Raw genomic sequence first — 19,321 nt, forward strand, 5'->3', positions numbered from 1 at the left:
CCAGATGGTCAATAGTATCTGAAAGAAATAATCCCAGGATAAGTGAAAGGCAATAATCATTATATATAAGAAAAAAAGTCTATAAGATGAAGCAAGACAGTCTCCAGATTTCATCTGAGGTTTGATTTTTATTCCTCTCTCTATGGAAAAGAAGCCCAGCTCTTTTGGTTGCACAGGGCTGCTTCATAGTGAAAAACGAACTTTTTCTTAGGGGTTTCTTTTGAGTTGGAGCTTGTGCACGGATCCCTTAACATTGACAAACCTCATGTTGCAGCATGTGGTGTTACAGGGGCTCTCTCCCCACCTAGCCCTGTGTATTGACAATATTTGCAGAATGGTGTCTCATTGCTCTAAGATCTCCGCCAGGTTTGGTGATGCAAACAACATCATCACAGCATGTTTCATAGCAAGGGGCAGCACAGCTTCCTTAGGGAACCAGGCACCTGTCTCTGAATTGGGCAATACTGTTTGGTTTGGGAAAGGAGTGAATAAGTGAATGTGGGATGATGTGATGTGTTAAATCTTGCAATTAAAAGGAAAGAAGCTTTGAGCCTGCATGACACCGATGTAGGAATCTAAGCCAACACGAGGTTTTTAGTTCCTCACTGAAGAAACTTCTTTCTTTACCTCTGTAGGAAGCCCAGGAAGGCTAGGTCCCTAGCCTTCACACTTACTGTTGGGGCATTAAATTAAGCAATATGAATGCACCCTCGAAGACTTACTGTTTGCCTAACTTTGTGCAGAAGGTAGAATTTTAGTGGGTAGAACTGATTTTTGTTCTGGGAGCATTTTAAAAAATGTTTCTTCTGTCATCAAATTTCATATTCTCCCCTTGATGAAGTATGTGGCTCAATAAATAGCCTGTTCACCTGGTAATTGACTATCTGCTTTTATTTATTTTATTTTTTTAATACTCATCTGTCCCCTTTTCCAAAAACTCAAATTCTGGACTAACGGCCACACTAATTCCATGGCATCCCACTCTGAGAAGGAGATGAGCCTTCATGGGAAGTGAGTATTGCAGAAGATGTGAACTAAGTGCTGTCAGGAATGCAGTTTATTTCTTTGACTAGCTATAGCAGCGTCTTTAAATTTGTGCCTATGTGCACGTAAGTTTGAGTGAGAAGGAACAAAAAAAAAATAAATCCAAAAGACTGCTTTTGTGCCCACATTTGTTACCCAGGAGAAGGGATTTGACAGATGTTAGTTATTTGTTCTACTGGAAGGGGATGAGGTAACTGGGGGTAGAAAATCTTCTCATTTCCATGGTAATGAACATGTTATAGAAAATTTGCCTTATATCAGATAGTTGGAAAGTATCTTTTATTTTAGACTTCCTGGAAAGGGTTTATTATGCAGATTAGCTTGACACTTGCTTTTGTTGCTGTCTGTATTACCATATCAAAGAACCACTCTCAATACCGCACAAAAAAACAATAGTTTTGTACATGGTTGTACAGAGTTTATATTAATAGTTTGCGAAGGCTAGTGCTCTAACTTAATTTGAGGGCTATTTTCTCTTTGAAAAACATATTTTTAAGAAGCGCTGAATAATTTACAAGGTTCACATCTAATTAAAGTGAGAGAACAGTGGGAATATGAAACTGTGGTACTAGCTATTCTTTTGTGTTGCATATTAGTCTGACAACCACTACAGTTTCCTTTGCAAACCTTTCTACTGTTTAATGATAAAAAAAAAATAAAAAAAAATCCAAGCATCTTCCCTCATTTTCAAGTGTATTTTTCCATTAAAAAGGATTTTGATTGCTTCATGAAACATACAAGCTAATATTAACTGGAGGTCATGTTTCTGAATGTTTTTACTTTGGGGATATTTTGCACAGCTCATATTATGACTGATAACTGCTGGTTGCATTACTATCAGTGTGGAAATATGTCTAGCTATACACTTAATATTCATATAAAGGAATTTCAGGGGTTGCAACGCTAGCTCTTGCAGGGTATTCTCCATTCCCAGTCTTTCCTACGTGTGCAAAGGCCACCTGAGCCCAAGGGGTGAGAATGGCCTTTTGGCACCAAATTGAGATCAAAATTAAATTCTTTCTTCTCTATAAGTTTCCTTTATGTGACCTTGGATGAATAGTTCGATCTCCTCAGTGGGCTAGCTCCCCATTTGCAGATAACATTGTATGGTTTATTTTTTGTGCTTTTTCAACTAATTACATACTAGTGACTCTTTCATAAATACTTTTAAAATGCTGAACCCCATGAAAATACAGATTTTACTTTTATTTTGTCACTGTCATCAGTGTCAAAGGTCCTCTACCTTCACACAGGTACCTGAAATATTACTGAAATATGTGCTGAAATGTAAAGTGTACTGAAAGACGTAGCTGAAATATGGGTACGTTTGGTGCATTGGATCAGGCTTTGATACAAGTTGTCTTCATGATAGTGGAAGTGCTCTTCCCTTGCCCTCTTCCAATTGCATACCCAGAGATGCACATTTTTTGTCCTTATTGCTACCTCATAATTTAAACATTATTGTTTATAAAATGATTCCGAGGCACTGATCTGACCTAAAAGTAACTAGGATATAACCAAGAAATAAATGTTTGATGTTTGGGAATAATAAAATAGGACAGGTTTTGTGGTTTTTTTTTGGCTCTTTTTATAGTGAAAGCAAGTTGAAAAATGTAATTCGCTGCCCTTTGGTGCATCTTAGAGGTCAAGTACACCTCTCTAAAATGGAAGCATGCAGCACAGAGGCACTACTGTACTGTGATTAGGAAGCAATGCAGAATATTCAGCAGCCAGTGGGATTCAAATACAGTCAACTCTGCCAGCTCTGTTGAGCAACTTTGGTTTTTCCATTCTGTATCCTCATATAGCTCCTTGTAGAAGATGGTTTATTTTTCTTCTGTGTTTGTATAGTGCTTATCAACTTAATGTCTGATTTCATTTGGAGTGTCCAGATGCTAATGGCAGAAAATAGTAAAGGAGTAACAAATTAATATAAGGCATGGCACTGTGTTTAGGTGTAACTCGCAGAGTACTGGAGAAAATTCAAAAATAGTATTGGTGCTATAAAAATAATTGATGCTGTAATATCATTCAGAGCAGTTGTCCTTCCCTGAAGTAATAGTTCAGGGAATGATGTCACTTCATGTCTTTTCTGGACTCAAATTTTTACAGCACATAGCAAGAGATACAGAACCACTCTGAGTCTTTGAATGTGGAGTTTTGAAGTACCCCTGAAGTCACTGCTGGCACAAAGATACTTTATAGTAGGTGACAAATTTCTCTAGCAGTGTTCAAATTACAGAGACTGAGATGTCGCCCAATAAGAAGAGGGAGGAACAAAATGTCTGCAGCATTATGATCTCTGTGAACATTACCTGTCTCAAATTCCAGTGAAGATACACAACAATTGATAGGATGGTACAAGATAAATTGTAATTCCACAGCTGTACTCCCAAGGATGCCTTGACTAAGTAACCCCTGCTTTGAACGCTGTCTTTAAAAGCCTGGAAACATATTCTACTTTAATGATATATCACAGCTGGAAAATATCATAATGTATTTTATAGTAATTGTAGCAGCAGTAGTAGCAATGGGTCTAAACTGTGCTCTGCTAAGTTTGGGAATCCTCCATTATCCTTGACTCGAGAAAACTGCTGAAATTCTCATATTTAAAATGCATTGCGTCCATGACACAAAACAATTGAAGCCAGACAGTGCAAATAGAATGTTATGGTAAAAAAAGTGAATGCTGAATTTTCTGTGATAAACAAGTAGCAGAAAAACAGGCTGCAGCAATACAAACAAATGGCAACTTTAGTATTGAAATTTTCCAAATTTTGCCAATTTCAAGTGCAGCTGTGCTACTCAAGTTCAGTTAGATTAGAAGAAAAGAATTTCCTTTAACACATAGTTCTGCAAACATCCTGTATGCTGTAATAAATATATAAATAAACAAGCCAAGCCAGGGAGCACAGATGCCATTTAAAGTGGAAGCATATTAAAGTTTACAGTTACTTCTTTTAGACTCTTCCCTGGGGTGCCATGTGTCATCCTCTTGGAGAAGGAACTGCAAAGTCTGATTCACTGACGTATTAGACGACATCTGTGCTTGCTGGCTTGGATTAAAGATACTGAATCAAAAAAGAATTTGATCTGCTTTACTAGCACTAAGCTGACACGAGGTTATACTTCGGCTTTGGCTCGTTGGCTTTTTTTATTGTTTGTGTTGGATGCCATGAGTCAGCACTGGTTGGCTTTTTTCATTGTTTGGGAATTGCCATTTTGCTAAGCAGAAATGGGTGTGGCCATTTCTATAATCTGCAGAGGAAAATCTCTGCATTTTACATATTCAGCTCTTGGAGAACTGCAGGAGAAGGATACGGGTAACTCATAGGTGGGAACAGGTGACAGCTTCTCAGGGCCCCAGTGGCTTCAGGTGAGGTGTGGCTGGGTATACGTGTATTACAGCTAATTCTTAAGAGATCCCGATGATGATATTTTGATGTCCTGATAGTGACTTCTTGTTTCTTTTTTTGGGGGGGAGGAGGGGGGTTGGGGGGACAGAATGTGTGTGTACCTTAATATAATTCCTTTCATAATCAAGGCATTTGGAACTGAAAGGTTGAAAGGTAGTAGCCTTCCTCCAGAAGATGTCATGCACACTGATATTGAGACTGAATGAACGCAAAATGCAAATGTAAACTAAAGCGGGCTTTTTTGGCTTTTTGTTTTGTTTTAGAATTGATCTCTTTCATAATTAATGGATCATGATAAACCTTTGGTATGTGGTTATAATAGGGAGCAAGAGGCTGCCATTATCATATGAACATGGTAACAAATTCCAGAAAGAGTTGCTGTTCTTCCATCACCAGAGGGCTTTAATGGGGAAAAGAGCACCATCTCAAGGCTTTAGTGTGTCATTTTTCAGTTTGCTCTAAATCTTCTACCTGGAAACTTCCCAGCCTTTGTGAAGCTTGTCCTCTGTGAAAAGTTTTAAGAACCAGTTATAATGAAAAAACATGTTTTTTTTTGTCTAATTTTGCTTTAGGGAAATTTGATGGCGAGCTTAGAACATTCTCATGTTCTTCTGGAATCCATTGAGCGGATTAGTGCCTTAAATTAAACATGTTATATTAAAGAGTCATCTTAAGATTACCTGAGTCAAACTCAACACAATCAACATGAGATAAAATAATAATAATAATAATAATAAAATAAATCCTAGTTCTGTCTGGTCATTCCAGGTTAGTGACACTCTCTCAGTGTCTGCTTTACAATACAGAAAACCATTTATATGCTAGTCTGATGGGGATCCAAAACCTGGTATTTCTCCTTTTGAAATATGTTATCAAAGTTTGAAATGTATGGGTAAATGTTAATTGATGGCTTTGTGAACTGGACACAGGAGACACAAGCTGCCAGAGACCCACATTTTTGGCTGAGACTATTCCACTGACACAGTAGCTATCAAAATACAACCTGGTGCCCATCTTGACAGATACGTAGCATATTTGCGACACGGGCAAATGTCAGCTTGGGGTTTCACAGCCAAAACATATTTAGCTCACAAGAGCAGAAAGTCTTGTAGTCTAACCCTTAGTTTTACAAACAGAAATATACCTTAAAATTGCACTGAATCAGTCATGAATTACCAGGAACTATAGCAATGTGTGTGTTGTTGTTTGGAAGGGCGCAGAGCCCTTCCAAAAGGCTGCAAGCATCAGCTAAGGGAAGCAGAGAATCAGCTTCTGGAATCAGTTTTGAAAGATACAATAGCATAGGCTTTATCTTCAACTGTGATGAAAATGAAAACTGATTACATGAAAAGAGAATTTTGCTGAAGCCAGAGTTTTGGTAGGTACTGGGGTGAAATATTTACTGACAGATGACAAGACAAAAAAAAAAAAAGCAAAAAACAAATGGAATGCACCTCACATTTACATAAGGATATGTAAACAAGGGATTTAAGGGACTTTTAGGTCATTCATGTGAGTCCTCTGCTCTTGCAGTCTTCCAGTCTTATGGGTTTTCTTTTCTCCTTTAGAAGATTAGGAAGAGTAAGTAAAAGCAGAAACATCCAAGTTACAAATTTTGAGATACTACCACCTGTCTCTGGAACACAATTCTGCTCTAGGTGACTTCACTGAAAGCTGAGTGCATGAAAGAAGGGTTTTAATCTTTACAAATTCTACTCTAATATAGGCAGGCATGGCTATTGTGACACATATTTTGAAAATAAAATCATAGCACTGTCTTCCATTAAATAAACCTGTATTTTACAACAGTGACACCCCCTGATTTTTGGCAAACAAATGAGATTGCAAACAGCAGCAAATGAGTGTTCAATTCTGCCTGATGATCACTCGTGTGGAGGGCTCTGGTTTGTCTTGGCTGACTCTTGAGCTCTGGACTCACCTGAGAGCAGGAAAACAGCAAAATCCCTACTAATAGAGCAAAAGCAACAGCTCCTCTGGATAGCAGCAGCAAGACACACATTGACTATGTGTCAGGTGATACTTGACCATTTTTGAGGATAAAAAATATTTCTATAAGTTGTTTAAATAGGATATGTCAGCGCTTTGTATTTTTTCAAACCTTTTTGTTTTTGACATCAGGTACAGAAAAATTCATTTATCTTAGCAACACAGCCTGTGATTGCAAGCCCTGTATTTCGCTTCACAGCCATGGCCTGTCTGCTTTCCTCTCTGTTTCTCAGGAAGCTCTTGTTCAAAACATCTAGAGCAGCTGGTGTCTTTTACCATGCAGGATCTGCTTGCTTAACTGCAGATGACATAGGCATAATCAGCTTTTTGTTTTCCTATATTTTTTCCACAGAAAACAAGAGCATGATTTAAAGAACTTTTCCTTTGCACTGGGATATGTGCTTTTTAAAAGGGAGATGCTTTGAAAGTACCATCTGTGTATAAAAGAAGGAAAGAGAATGAATTCTGTTTTTCTCTGATAATCCCTTGTGGTGCCAGGAGCTGTGCTAGGAGGTCTGTTTGGTCATTCTGTTTCTACGTTTCATTCAGTCCCATAACTGGCAATGTATGTGGTCAGGACAAGTCTCTACTAACTTGGAAATGCAGCAGCTCTTCTTCACAGCCCACAGCAGGTTCTATGAGTCCTGCAAGACCAAGGAGCACAGAAGAATGTTTTGGAGAGCTGTATGATTGTCCCTTAGTATATAATTTTCTCTACACATCTCTGTATATGTAACATATCTTACATCTGTTAGAGTATTTCTGTCCTAGCACAGAGTTGCTATTCTTGAAATTAAAAAACACGATTTTAATCTTAAACTTTAAATATGAGTCAATCATTCTGAAGTCATCAAGGTTACCAATGGATTGTACTCAGTGTGAACAGGGGAAGTAGAGTTAGGAAATTTGTCTTGTAAGAATAATGGACCAAAATCCCCACCCACATCAATATAAATCAGAACTGACTACAATTAGGTAAGGAGAATTGACTCTGTAAAAATTGCTGTGAGAGGAGAACAGCACCTGCTTTATTTACCTTTGGAAAACTAAATGTTTGAAATGGTCAGTTTTGGCTATATATACTCCAACAGGATTTTGGATTGTCCGAATGAGTTAAAATCATTTTTCATTATGCATGGAGTGTTTTTAATGGTGCACTTATTTTCTTAGTGATGTGTGTTCCACCTTATAAAAAATAAAAGTTCAGAACATCAAAGTGGTTACTTCAAAATGTGGTGTTTTTTTTCATATATTTGTTTATATATAAATATATATTGTGCAAGCCAGATAAAGACTTGCAAACATTGGTAATACGCCTAGTATGAAAGTTGTTGCTAATATACCATGCAAATTAGTGTCTCTGTCTCTCTTGACATGGAAAGACAGATATTGCAAGATTTCTAGGGAACAAAGACAGATCACTCAAAAATTCAAACAGAGCTTTATGAGATTCTCTGTTCTTGTTGATAAAATTTTGTTTCTTCCCTACCCAGTCATCTTCTGCTTCACCTCCACTAGGCATCCGTTTACTACAGGAGGTTAAGGGAGGAATGTTTTTGTCAGAAACAACTTATTTCTCAAACTCTCACTAGCTTCCAAGACTCCATTTTGGGTATGCAATGGTTCCCAGAGGATTGAAGTGTGAGGTCAGTGTTCCCTGTGTTTGTCTAGATGAGGAAATTGAGCGGTTCAGATCAATGAACAGGTCTTTGTGATGATGGTGTTAGAAAGAGGAGATAATTTGGTTTGATTTATACTGTACTTTTCGAAACATTAATTTATGCTATCCCAGCAGTGTAAATAAATTGCTGTTGAGGTAAATATGTTGGAGTGAATTCTCCCTGGCCATATTTCAAATTTTCTGTTTTCATTTATTTATTTATTTATCAACTAGAAGATCCTGAGGGAGCTGGAGGTTTTAGCACAGTGTCTCTTTGAGAGCCTCTGGGACCCCTGGCACCCAAAACCCTGGGAGGGATGGTACTGCAGTGGCCCCACTGCCCCTCCATGGGGTGTGTCTTGGGTGCATGGCCTCATGAGCAAGATCAGCCATGTGAGGCACCTGGAAGATGCTCTTCAGAGCAGTGTTTAAGTAGATAGTAAGGAAAAAGTAGGACTGTATTCGCAGCCTCTCCACTCTCTCAATCAGTCAGATCCCAATGAAGTGAGCAAAAGTTAAAAAGAGCCTTTTCAGGACACTATCAAATCAGTCATTGCTGCCTTTTGCAGTCCACAGCTTCTGAATTGATTTTGCTTGGATACACTTAGCTTTTTTATGAAGGCATGTTCAGCAAAAAAGTAGGGTGCTAGCTTTGGCTGTGTTAGTCCAAGTGGTGCTTTAGATACTGGGATACTGTTAAGAAATATAAATCTCACTGGGAAGGAGGAATATGTTACCTCCCTGAAACTGTGATAAAGTTGGATCAGAACTCTTGTTAGGTCCATTTCTGGGCTCTGTCTATGCTTTCGGTGACCCTGATCTACTACAGAGATGCATGTTCTGTTACAGGTGTTGAGAACTGAGGGATTTGTTGTGGAGACAATAATTTTCGTCACATTATTATGAACAATATGCCTCTCAGTATCCCTGTGTCCTGTCCTAAATCTTTTAGGACTATAGGAGGTACCTAGTAGAGATATAGTCTGGGGTTGTCACAGGGTGGACTTTTTTCCCTGCTTCCCTATTAATACTAATAATATCCTGTCAGCAGATGTTTCAGAATTTCTGTTTTTCTTTTAGATTTTTCCTACTCCACAGTTTTACCTTTGGAGTAATTTTTTAAACTATTAACTACCAAAATTTACATTATTAGCAGGATCTGTGCTGGAAAATAAAGAGAAACTGAACATGAAGGAATGAATTTCTGCTCTCTCAGTGGTTCTAGCACTTGAAACTTTAAGGATGTGATATACCACCTGGAGGAGGATATAAGGTGCTTAATGATAGTTATGTATAAAAATCTTCATGGCCGAAAGGTATTCACAGCAAATCCATGGACAAAGACTGTTTTGATTCATGTCTAGTTGCAAAAAACAAAACAAATTAAAAAAAACACTGAGGAGCAGGTCTTATTTTCTGCCCATCACTTTGCACAGTTGCTCCACTACACTGAAGATATGTTCTTTGGCTGATCTGGCATGGACCAGCAGAACTCAAATGTTATTTTAATATAGTCTTTTTTTTGGGGGGAAGGTCCAACAATCCTAATATGTAAGTATATATGTATATATAAACTCACACACAGATTTGAAATCTTTTAACTCTTTTGGGTCACAATTTAGTTTTCTTTATATACAAATTCTGTTCTATTTTGTTGTCAGACCAACTCAATTTCCCCCCTTTTGCTCGCTGTGTGTTAGGTTCCTCTAGCAAGAGCTTCATGCCAATTCAGGAAAAGAAAGGGCTTCCTGGAAGGCTGGGTGTTGGGAGAGCTGTACGGTGCTGCTGAGACAGAGAGACTGCAAACTATACCGTACAGACTCATTTCAAGTGTGTGCCAGAGAAAAAAAAAGTGATATTTGCACTAATTTGTATTTCTCATTAAGTGCTTCCTGGGCCTTGATGGTTCTGCAATAGAAACCAAAATCAACAAAAAGGAATAGTTTCTATAGCTGTGTGAAGTGAAGCCAGTGGGATTGGTTTAGTGGGAAAAGAATAAATCATGTTTGTTTCCAGCAGTTTAAAATCCAGGACTGTACTGATGACAGCTAATATATTTTCATTATTTCATTTTCCTGGTTTCATACAATATTGCCTTTAAAATTGATATTGACATTTAATGTCTATGGAAATAGCTATCAATATACAGAAGATTAAATAAAGCAATAGAAAGAGTGCATGGTAAGTCTAGCAAACTGCAACTGATAGAATAACTGGTATCCCTTTAATAAAACTCAGAGCAATATTTTTTGCTGCACGCTACTTCCTCAGCACTCTGACCTTGATACTGGATACAGCAGGTGTAGGTTATTCTGTATATTACCCATCGTTCTCATGTGTACCTAGAAAAACCTGTTTCAGAAAAGAGACCCTTACACTTCCCTGCCTCCCCTCCCCTGCGGCTTAAGTTATCCAGTGTTATGCTTACAGTTATGACAGGTATACAGCCACTGATACACAGGACCTGGCTCAGGAAGGTGCAGCAAATAAAACCGAGTGACTGGACAATAAAGTGGCAGATGAAATTCAGTGTGAGCAAATGTGAAGTAAAGCACACAGGAAAGAAACATTACCTTTGGCTTAATTCTGTGTGAGTTAAAAAAAGTAAAAAAAAAAAAAAAAAAAAGTGAGTTAAAAAAAAAATCCTCAATCTCTTTCATAGGTCTGTAGAGAGGACTCTAAAGAGGAAAGCAAGCAAGAAGGTAATTTCTCTTGAAGGGCATTTCAAGTACCTGCCTTTTCAATTGAGCTCTTTGTCTGGGAAGGGAGCGTCTAGCAAGATGAGCAGAGCTTAGGAGTCAAGGCAGAGTCTGATATGGTTTGAAGGTTCAGGTATGTAAGCTGAGCTATCTCCAGTGGTGCTCAATCTTCACGAGCATTCAATTCTTGCAGATTATTCTCCTACAACCTGCAGTGTAAGTTCTTCCTTATTGCTCATAAAGTTATGATCTAGCATTGCTGGAAGATGTTGGCTGTCCTATTGCCTTCGAATATATCAGATGAGATCCATACTGTCTGATCTAAAACTGACGGACACCAGTGGGAATATCTGCCATCAATGAAACGGTGTTTTTTTTTTGTTTGTTTGTTTTTTTTCTGTATTCATAATGAATTGGAAGTACAGGCTTTTAGGCTGATTTTGCAGAATAATTCCAATGTGTACAAGAAAAAATATCTTATTGAACAGCTGTGAAGACACAAGCAGTGTTTTTGTCTGCCATGTCTTCTATCTACAGGTATTGCACAATAGTTGAACTGCAGCTCACTAACAGCTAAACCTCTAACAAGAAATTACACTAGTTTTCAATAGATCAATGCAACAGTTTCCAAATCTTATTTCAATTATAGATAGAAATCCTGAAAACCAGGGAAAAAGCCACTGGCATTAGAGGGACTTAAATTTATACTTCACTGAGTCTTGATGAAACCTACTAAAACATTAACTTTGTTTTCTCTTTCAGCGACCTTAGTGGTGGCTTTTAGTTTCACCATCAGATTAAAGGGCAATATCCTTAACAATATTAGTCCTGGCCCGTAAATGAAATACAGAGGGTTGTGCATATAGGTTTCTAGCATCTGAAATGTGAAGTGGAGGACTGAACAAAGAAAACTGTTTCTAGGAAGAAGTATTTTCAGGCTTTCAAAGAACAGAAATTTGAGACTTACGATTTCCAAAATGCCATCAATATTTAGTACTGAATTTTTGTCTCATTTTTTAATTATTACATCAAAAGTGCAGGTGCAAAATGTAAGTTCTGAATTTCTGCATTGAGTAAATGAGAATTTCATAGCTTCCCATGCTGAGAGTCCTCAACCAAGCATCTGTGTGATGCAGGATCAGCCTGTCTGCAGCCTCTTTCAGAGGCCCAATGCAGCTTGGCCAGATGCAAGGTGGAGTCCATAAGGATGCAGTGATGTGCCACTTCTGCACTTGAGCAAGCTCACGAAGTCACTCTAAAGCAAAGTGTCTTTGGATGAAGCCTGGCAGGTTCTCAGGTATCTTGGGTGCAGGTAGGACAAACGCAGAACTTTGGGAAAAAAAATGCACAGACTTGCTTTAAAGTTAGATTCGTCTTGAAGCCCAGGCGGTTTTTACTTCACTTGCTTAAAAATCTTTTATCTGGGGGATAGAGCTTGGATGCAGCTACTATTCAAGAAAAACCTTTTTTTGTGTGCTAACACATAAAGGCAGATTAGGAATAAGGAAAAGATCAGATAACTCTCAGATAAGGAACTGTGTCCAAGGACTGTATTGTTTGGTGTCTCTGCTTGTGATTTGAACCATACCCTGAAATACTTACTTGCTCTTGCTTCAGATCACGTCCCAATCTATTATAAAGCAGCACATTCCCACCGCAAGAGCTTTGCAAGCTTTTGCTGACAGCTACAAGAATAGTTCAGAGCTGCTCTGAGCAAGGGATCCTTTTCTGAAGGAGTATCTTTCTGTGGGAAGTTTCAGCAGGAACTGAAGGCAGAATGTCCTTGTGTGGTTGCCTAGGATAAAGGGAGGGGTGTTGCTCTGCCAAACACGTACAGCAATCCATGCAAAAAAAAATATCGCACGGATATTTTTGAAAATGTATGAAAAATATATGTGCAATATGTCACCTTTCCAGGCGTGGTGCCAGTGTACTGAGTTCTTCCGGGCTTTTGTCTTCTGCAGAACATCATAAATTAGAACAGCAAAGGCAAAACAAGAAAAAAAGAAAAGGAGGGAAAAACAGTGGGGACAGTAGAACTAAATAATAGCTGGGGAAATGTAATTGTAATATTATAATCTGACTGTAAACTTCTCACTTTACAAAGATCAGAGCATTGTAAATTAAGAGTCAATGGATTCATGATCATGCCTTCAAAAGTTAGAAATTGCCAGTGTTATGAATGCCTACTGAACCTTAATTCTTCCCCCACTATTTCTGATCTAGTCTCTAACTCCACACTGTGTTTGCAGTGCTCCTTGCAGTGGAGAAGTTGCACATAGAAGCACATAGAAGGAAGATTCTTGGCCCTCTCTAATTCTGGCATGTGCTAACTTTCAATTGGGTGACTTTGCCATGTCCTTTAATGTAGCTATTTTTGTGTGTGTTTGTATAAATTAAAAATAGGTCTATAGAAATAACTTTAAAACCCTGGAGTATTTAATAGCAAGCAATTCCATTTTATAAAAAATTTATAACAACTTATAAAATGTAATCAACAGAGAATTGTGCCCCCGCCTTTGAATTCTTTAGGTCGTTTTAAAAATGATACTTTAAGGAGGTTGGAAATGGCAGCATGAAGTGTTTCTTTCCCATTGAGTAGCTACTAAAATAAATGTTTCCAACTGTATTAAAAATATGAAAAAGCTATCACTGTTACTTGTACTTGAGCTGTGTGAAAGCACCTTCATTTGATGGGATAATTGCTTTGACATACATAAACATAATTTATTTTACTGAGATTTAAAGATTAAACACCAGACTTCCAAATGAGGTCCTGATGATATATACTGTTTCACTGTGCCTACATTCAGAGGTGTTCATTACAAGTCAGTTTATGAGAAATGTTGAATATTCTGGTTTTACCTCACTGTTATTTCATGTTATTTTTTATTTTCAGTAGGTAGTAAACACTATAGTAAAGATCCAGCATAAGGAATCTGTGAAGTAATATTAAAAAAAATCATTTAAAAATCTATAAATTGTAAAAGCATGATAAATCATAGAATATAGTTGAAAATCTGTTCCAAACAAGTAAAAATTCAATAATTAAATTTACATAATTATTGGAGATTATTAAAAAAGTGACCAGTTTTTAATATTTTTAGGGGAATTAAAATGTATTTCACCGATCAGTATTTGTCTGGGAAAATTGTTGATGAACGGTTGTTTTTGGAACATCAAAAGGTAAAAGAAATGATCCAGTTTTAATTTCTTCATATTGAAGCATAAAAGTACTGACCAGAATGAAAATAATTCTCAAAAATACTTTGGCCTCAAAATAATGTTTCACCTGGAGACAAGATAAATATATAAATAACTTAGTCTTCTTGCTAAAATCTCTTTATTAGGCTCGCTTGTCACAAGAGTATCATCTTTGTCAAACAGAGCAGTTGGGTAGAACGAATCCTGGCATTACACTCCCAGCTCTTCACAGAAAGCCACAGGGTAAATCTGTAGCAAAAGAACAGATTCCCCCAGCTGTGATGTCTGATCATATGCTGCACTGCAAAAATTATATTGATGCTATGCTTAAACAAGATAACAAAATATAGCTATAATGTAAAGTCAGATGTAGATACCCAATACAAATAGGTTTACGTAATAAAATATTTAATTTCTCTTTATGTGCACAACTTTTTTGCTTTCACAATATGCATATTCGTAAATAATGAATTTTAATGAATAAATGCCAATTACTGTAGATCAAAACAAGCCTCTGGAAGTTTAGAATCAGATTTTAAGAAAAGCTTGTTGACATTAATGAGAGACATATTTTAGACAATATTCCTTGTGCAGCTAAACTTTACAATGTTGCTGGCATTATTGTCATGCCATCTATTAATTCTGTGATCTCTAGGGATGATTTACACACAGTATACAACAGAGATGTGATAGAAAAATATTCTTGGTAGCCCTGACCTCTGTAGGGTTCTGTGGAAATGTCTTACTTGGGGGATGAAGGAGCAGTTAGACATCCAGATTTGGCAGACTGCTACTTGCTCCTGTTACACTGTTATATACATATCTGATTAAACTGGTCCTGCCAAAAAACATTATACAATAGGTGGGTTTTCCTGTGCTTTTCCTCTTTCTGCTGTTTGCTTGTGGATAACAAACACCTTTTCCATCTCACTTTCCATCTGATTATTGTTGGTCCTGCCACTAATATCAGTATGATCAGGGTCATGCCACAGCTGTCCTTGGTCCTAGTTATCAGGCCAAAAATAACAGCACAATCCAGTGGTGCCAAGATTATAACAAGCTCTAACGACATATGTTATGTTGGAAAATTGATGCTGAGACTCTGAATATGGATGATAATAATAGTTCTTAGGATGGTGCTGGTGGTGGTGGCACAGTACAAAAATGTTCTCTGTCCTTCAGAACTCCCCGGGTATATAACTAGGTTGTCACTGTTGGGATGTTGGTTTGCATTTGGAAATCTCCTTATAAAATGCAAAACTGGTCTGAGTGTTTGTAAATACAATCTAGGCCAGTTCCCAATGGGCATTATCATAAAACCAAATCACACTGCAGAGCTGGTACAGATAATAGCCTTTGTTAAAGGGCTTGCGTGCGTGGTGTTGGAGACTGAAAAAAATGTGAGTTACTTAAAAGTAGTATATATATATATTTATTTATTTATACATTTAAAGTAAAAATCATTGCAAGACTTCTGCTGCCCTAGAAAGGCATAAATGGAGAGAATAAATTCAACAGCCTGTGTTAATTTAACAGTAAGTGGAGAATGGCTATGAATTTGCTGTATGTCCAGAAGAATATTGCACAACCGGGCTGCTCTTCCAATGTAGTCCCAGGTTCATTCTGTACAATTGTTCAGCATGGACATCCAGGGTTTCTATTCTGATTCGAGATAAATCTTCTACTCTACAGTGCTTGGAATCCATTTTCAGTTATATCTCAAATCTTCTGATACAGTCAGGAAGGCTTCTTTCAATTTGATCAGATTTTAAGAGTTCCACAGATTCATCACAAAACCAGGAAAGTAGTCATTTGACTTTCTACACAGCCTTGCCAGGTATGTTTACTGCATACCTTTTTACTGCACAGAGCAGAATTGTGTTATACCAGCTAACACTCCTTTAACAGTGCATGGAGGCTTGTAGTTTGCTCATAAGCTAACTGCCATTCTGCAAGTCATCAGCTAAGAGCAAAAGGAAAAAAGGGTAAGAATTTTACATCAGAGGGTATTTAAAGAATAATACGTCACAGGACTACTACATCTTGGCTACCATCCTTTTCCTGGACTCTTTTAATGGCTCTGTCTAGCCCTCTAATAGCTGGGCAACCTTTTTATGGTTTATCATAATCATAAAAGCATGTTTGTTACCACTGTCCAGAAGCTGGAGGGTATATTTAGGGACAATACATAAAAACAGAGAAGCAAGTGATTTCATCTTAGAAATAACATAAAACAACCTTTATTGTTTATGACAGGTCTTTCTTGTACAACAGGCCTCAGAGGATCTATGGCTAGCCATTTATGCATCTCCAGTGCTGAGCCAGACATCTCCAAGCTTCCCCAGAAGAGGGTAATTGCTGGATTAGGTAAGTCAACTTTCCACTATCTCTTCTGGGAGATCTGGTCACATCAGGTAGGTTGGAGGACAGTTATTTGTAGCATCTCATCCTGGGATGCTCCAAACCGAATACATTTGGTGTGGGAGGAGGAGAAGCAGTGCACCTGGAGTACTCCCAAATAACAACTGAAGTGGAAAGATGCTCTGACTTCACAGAATGGCAAATGAAACAGGGTGAAGCAAAACACTGTAAGGACAGTAAAGTTATGCTAAATCTACTGATAGATCCAGTATAGAAAAGGTCCAATCATTTCTGATACAAACACTCAATAACCTGATATACAACTAAGCTTTAAATTTGCATTTTTTCTTCACTTTTCTCCATTCTTTAGCACTTAAAAGCTTTAAAATCTATTATAAAGTCATTGAGAAGAAGAGGGAATGATTTTCTTTCTGGCCAAGTACTAAAAATACCAGCACAATCACTTGCAGTTTACAATTAACCACCTTTCAAGGGGGGTTAAAAAAAAAAATCATGTCAATTGCTTCTTGCTTCTCTTCAAGTGGCAATTAGCTGAAAAGGGCCCTCTACACTGAATCTTAGGAGTAATATTAGAAGTAGGGGAAAGATGCTGGATAAAACAGGTCGACTACATTAGAAATAATCTTCTTGGTTTCATTCATTATCTCCATGTAACTCTTGCAGGAACTGTATTAATGTAAAACAGGAACTTTCTGACCTAGCAGTGATGTATAGTAGAAAAATAAATAGCAGTGAGACCCTCTGGGATGCTTTCCTCAACTATGGTAAATTGGTATAACTCTGCCAAAGTTGTATTAAATTAGATCACCTGAGGATCTGCTTTTAATACTTGTCTTACTGGGTGCAGTTAACTATTACCTTTTTAAGTTATGAGGAAGCAACTTACTACTCAAATGAAGAATATTTTTGATGTGTAAAATTTCCCCTTTGTCAGCCATGGCAAAAAATAAAATCCAAAGTCACAAAATAGTTCCATGCAAGAAATGAGTAAACTCAGAGAGATGTAAAAATGTCTCCTTAGCAGTTGTTTTCCTTCCCCTTTACTGTACAAAAGAAAGCATTACAGTTGTGATGTAGATGAGGCCATAAAAAACTCCCAGCCAGAATACTGATCAGATTTAGTGCTGCACAAGTCCTCAAAGAATGCTTGGTGCAGAAAATGGTCTTTCTAGGCATAATATTTTAATTTCAGCCAAATTATTGATGCAGGATGATGCTAAAGTGAAGTTCAGAATATTGCATCGGGATCACTGTATCCACAGATCTATTTCTAAAACTGCCAGTTTTTTAATAGGAGCATATGTGAAACACAAGTTACAGACTTATTATCTGCAAGTTCATGGCTTGCTTCCAAGGTAGATTACTTCTCCTAACATTTGTATCATTCTTCTTATATAATGTAACAACAAAGCATTAATCATGCAAATATCAATATTTAATGATTATGTGGTTAATGCCTGCAAAGCACTTTAGAGATAAAAAGAGCTCTGTAAATCTAAATGTAGGATATTTACTCCTTGCTTTATCTTAGTTGGATGCAAAAGGGTTGAGATCCAGCTTATCTTATCTAGAAAGGCAGGTACCCAGAACTTCAAATCTAAGTGAAACATCCAGTTCAGACTCACTGAACACTATGACAGTCTTTTCATTACCTTCAACCACCTTTGGAACAGACTTTTGCACTATGGAAACATTTTTATAGTAATGACTGTACAGCACAAACCTCAAAATCTAGGTTAAATTAATTTAAAACCAGGATTGGTAGCATTTGGCCAGCTAATTAAAACTGATGCTGCGGATGCATCTGTTGCATTGTGTAATTCTATAAATGAAAATTTACTCTAATAAGAGACTAAGGGAAGAGGATGGTTGTATAAAGGAAAGAAAGAAAGCAAACAAAATTTGATCCTGCATGTTAGCATTGCTAAAAAATCCACATAGCCCTTTTAAAGTGATGGGTGAATCACAGTCACTGTTCCCTTACTACTCCCCTTTTTATTGAAGAGTTTCTTTTGGGCAGGTGAGCAAGAGCTGAATGACAACTTAAAATCTGTTGCTGAACAGATAAGAGGCTTGTGTATGTGTATTCCTGAGTCTGGCCAATAGCAATAACTGTGCAAGAGGAACTCCTTAGAAGGAAAATGGTTCTCCCAAGTCTTGTTTGCTCCTTGTACTTTTTGTTTCTGTGTGTTAGGGGAATTGTTCAGGCTTAAGTAAGAGATGAAGCGTAGCAAAAATTGTTTCCTTAAGGTGTCAACATTAATGTCAGTCACCTGCTGGCACACAGCACTTTTCTCAGCCATTGGAAAAACTGAGAAAACATCCAAAAAAAAAAAAAAGAATTTTTTTTTTCATTGGAAAAAAGAGAAAACATCCAAATCATATGTTCTGGGATAAGAAAAATAGGAGCTGGCTGACAAAACTCAGAAGTAGTAGGGTGGGAATACCTGTGAACACTGCCGAATATGCAAATAGAAAACAAGCAAACTATAATTACATTCAGTAAGAGAACACCAGGGTGGCCTGGAAAGCTGGAGAGCAGGTTTTGTCTCCTGATGTTGCTGTGAGCTTGAACTGTGAGCTTGAACTGCGGCTGAGCAGTGGAGAGAGCTGCTGTCTGGTGGAGGCTGGTGCAAACCACTGCCACCTGTAGAGCAGGGCTGTGCACGTTAGCAAACATAAGTGTGACAGTAAGCAACAATACTCTGGCAAGGGAACGGAGGAAGGTATTCAGTCAAGACAGCTGTGAGCAAAAGCACAAATTTATTATTATTATTGTTGTTGTTGTTGTTGTTATTATTGTTATTATTGTTATCATTATAATTATCATTATTATAGTTTCCTAAGCATGATTGGGAAAAAAATCTTCATTTGATGAAACTTTGCTAAGGAACACCTAGTAGGGGAGC

General features: G+C 37.5%; 1 long non-coding RNA gene across 1 annotated transcript in view; it reads left to right on the forward strand.

Annotated features, from left to right (window-relative positions):
• The window catches only part of LOC121078660, a 73,766-nt gene that overhangs the window by 51,690 nt on the left and 2,755 nt on the right, over positions 1 to 19,321 (forward strand). Inside the window, exon 3 of the long non-coding RNA XR_005824682.1 lies at positions 16,287 to 16,397. This is a non-coding gene — a long non-coding RNA (uncharacterized LOC121078660). The remainder of the gene's footprint in view (positions 1 to 16,286; positions 16,398 to 19,321) is intronic.

Source organism: Cygnus olor, chromosome 15, assembly GCF_009769625.2.
Source record: "Cygnus olor isolate bCygOlo1 chromosome 15, bCygOlo1.pri.v2, whole genome shotgun sequence".
Classification (NCBI taxonomy): Eukaryota; Metazoa; Chordata; class Aves; order Anseriformes; family Anatidae; genus Cygnus; species Cygnus olor.